Consider the following 3,771-nt stretch of genomic DNA (forward strand, 5'->3'; position numbering starts at 1 on the left):
AAGCACATTTCATTATGGATTAAACATCTAACGGTTTGGATCGGTCGTTTGGACTTTCAAAATAAAAATACGGCGTGAAGTAGAAACACGTTTCACTTCGCAACTCACCGTAGCTCATCTCTCTCTCTCTCGCTCTCTCTCTCTCTCTCTCTCTATATATATATATATAGAGTATGGCTAATATAACATTAGTGTCATTTCAGTTTATATAACACCAACTCCAAAACCTATCAAATCGAGTTCAAATGGTGAATCCAAACCGTTCAAACCGATCTACTTCATTAGTTGTGCGTTTACATGTAAAATTGATAAGTTTTTTAGTTTATTTGGTATCAAGTCAAGCAGTCAAATGTGTGAGTTTTTAAGTTAATTTTAATACATTCATTTTTTTTATTTTTTGGCCGCTTGATTTGATACTAAAATAACTCAAAAATATAAAAAGTTTGCATGTAAACACATCACTCATAAAGTAAATTAGTTTGAACGGTTTGGATTCATTATTTGAACTCAATTTCATAGGTTTTAGAGTTAGTGTTATATAGACTGAAATGACACTGATGTTATATTAGCCATACTCACACACACACACACACACACATATATATATATATATATATATATATATATATATATATATATATATATAGTATGGCTACGCTACTTCGCGAATTAAACGAGTTGTTTTAATTCACGCTCATATCTCTAGTTTCGAAGTCCAAATAACAGATCCAAACCATTAGATGTTTAATCTATATTAAAATGTGCTTGGAGAGCAAATTTTATATTTTTTGGAACTTTTTTACTATTTATTAAGATGGTTTGAAAATCGCTCTTTTTATTAAAATTATGTACCATTATAAAACAACGATTTTCAAACCATCTTAATAAATAGTAAACAAATTCCAAAAAATGTAAAATTTGGTCTCTAAGTAGATTTTAATATAGATTAAGCATCTAACGGTTTAGATCGGCTATTTGGACTTCGAAACTAGAGATATAAGCGCGAATTAAAACAACCCATTTAATTCGCGAAGTAGCGTAGCCTTACTCTATATATATATATATATATATATATATATATATATAGAGAGAGAGAGAGAGAGAGAGAGAGAGAGTAAACCTAATATACACTTAAGTGTACCAAGTGAACCCTACACTTAACCCTAGGACCGTACGATTAGCTTTGAGATTCGTGCTGCCACGACTTTTAAAGAATCTACACGACTTTTGAAGAAATCTGACGGTCCTAGGATTAAGTGTACGGTACACTTAAGTGTATATTAATTTTACTATATATATATATATATATATATATATATATATATGAGGTTGGCTACTCTACTTACATAAGCCTATGAGGGTGTATGCTTATAAGTTATTTTTTCGTTTTCAAAATTCAAAAAGTCGATCTGAACCGTTAGATGTGATCTCTATATTGAAATGTGCTTCGAGACCAAATTTTACAATTTTATGATTATTTTTACTATTTATTAAGCTACTTTGAAAATCGTTGATCCAACGGTAGCTTAACAAAGTAGTAAAATCAGAAGCCACCGTTGGATCAGTGATTAACAAAGTAGTAAAATCAGAAGCCACCGTTGGATCAGTGATTTTCAAACTGGCTTAATAAATAGTAAAAAAATTCAGAAAAATGTAAAATTTGGTATCCAAGCACATTTTAATATAAAGATCACATCTAACGGTTCAGATCGACTTTTTAGATTTTGAAAACGAAAAAATGACTTATAAGTATATACCCTCATATGCTTATGTAAATAGAGTAGCCAACCTCTATATATATATATATATATATATATTATATACTACTTTATCCCCCAGTTTGTAATTTTCTTTCATGCAATATTTCACAGTTAAATCCTATACGTATGTAGCATGAAAGCTAAGGTGGCTATTAAGTCAAGATATAGTGAAGACTTCACAACAACCTCTGTTGTAATTATATATAAAATTCTTTACATTATTTATAAGAAATGCGCTTTATTTTAACGCTTTCTATCTGCAATCATAATATGATGAAAAGTCTGAGTCAATAAATAAGAAAAAGGATGCGTGCAATTAAGGCTGTCAAAAAAATTTGTAGTTCGTGATTCGATTCGGATTTGATTCAAGTTTAATTTGATTTGAAATTGATTCGAATTGAAACGAACCAAACCATGTTCGGTTCGAAATTAATTCAAACCAAACTCAAACCTAACCTGGTTCGATCGAAATGAATTTGCGAACTTTTATGGTTCGAATCTCATAATAACATTGGTCGTTCATTTAACTGATGAAATTAAAACCCAAGAAAGAGAGTCATAATTTAACTTAGCCAACGCTCAATCGCTCTCAAATCTCAATAACTTAGTTCTCTCTCCACCTCTCCCTAACTCGCTCTCCCTCTCACTCTAAAACCTAGCCGACGCTCTTGGCGACTGGCTGTCTCGCCGGCCTAGACGGCTCTCTCCTCTCTTCTCGGCCGTCTCTCCTTCGCCTTCTCTACCTTTCGGATTATCACTTCATTAGATGGTCTGATCGAGGATTTGATCGAGTGAGCACTCGAGGTACGATTACTTGTTTTACGACATATTTCAGTTGTTGTACTTAATCCTCTTTTTACGATTATCTGTTGTGATGTATTTTTTCATGAATAATTTTTCAACTTAAAACCACCCATTTCATACCGGTAAAAGAAAGTCATGTGAATTTTGTCCCGCGAAAAAAAATTAATGTATAAACTACCGGTATAATTAGGGCTGCTAAAAAATAATTTAGTTCGTGATTTGATTCGGGTTCGATTCGAAATTGGTTCGATTCGAAACGAATCAAACCAGGTTCGGTTCGAATCTTATTCAAACCAAGCTCAAACCTAGGGTAAGTTCGATTCGGTTCGATTCGTTGCCACCCTTATGTGCTATGAAAGAAAATAATTGATATGTAATTTAACAAAAACAAAATCTATGCTCCACAAAATTGGATGATTTTAAGATTTTTTTTTTAATCATGTCACGTGATGTTCAATACTGACCATTAATTTGATCTTCTTTTTTTATATATCTTTATAAAAGAAAAAAAATCATGTAGCTTGTTTCGCTTTCCTCATTTTAAAGTGCATTAATTTGTTGTGCGTAAGTTACTATTTAATTAAAAAAAAATTTGTTCCACAGAGTATCTATGCAGCTACTTCCATTGTTTTTTTTTATTATATATAATTTTAAAATTTTGAAAACATATCTATTAATTTATTTTTAAATTTCACATGTGTACATTATTTAAGGGTGCTTGGAGCAAAAATAACACTAATGCGAGAATAACTATTCTTTATTTGTCTTATATGCATGGGTTAGCTCACTATTTTACTGACTCAACCAAAAGTTGGATTATCTACTATTTTCTAACTTGGAATTAGCTCTATTCTTGAGATAAGTATCCTCTCCATTACTGTAAAAGATTTCTTTCAATTTACAGTTTGAGATTAACTCCCAATCGCTTTGGGATTCAGGTTAGCATAGGAAGCAGTATTATTGGGCTTTGAGATTCATGCCAAGTTAAAAAGAACGGTCCATATTGTTATGAATAAAATATTAATGTGGATGTCCATAACTCCCAATATTAATCCCCACTACTCCACTACCATTGGAATTTATATCCCACTACTATTTAGAATTCATTTTCATATTTATTATTGTAATGGCTTTTCATTTACAATTGGTAGCCTATAAATAGAGGCATTGTAATCTTGTATTGTACACATGAGAAATATATGAATAA

Source organism: Carex rostrata, chromosome 26 (genome assembly GCF_964058835.1).
Source record: "Carex rostrata chromosome 26, lpCarRost1.2, whole genome shotgun sequence".
NCBI classification, from domain to species: Eukaryota; Viridiplantae; Streptophyta; class Magnoliopsida; order Poales; family Cyperaceae; genus Carex; species Carex rostrata.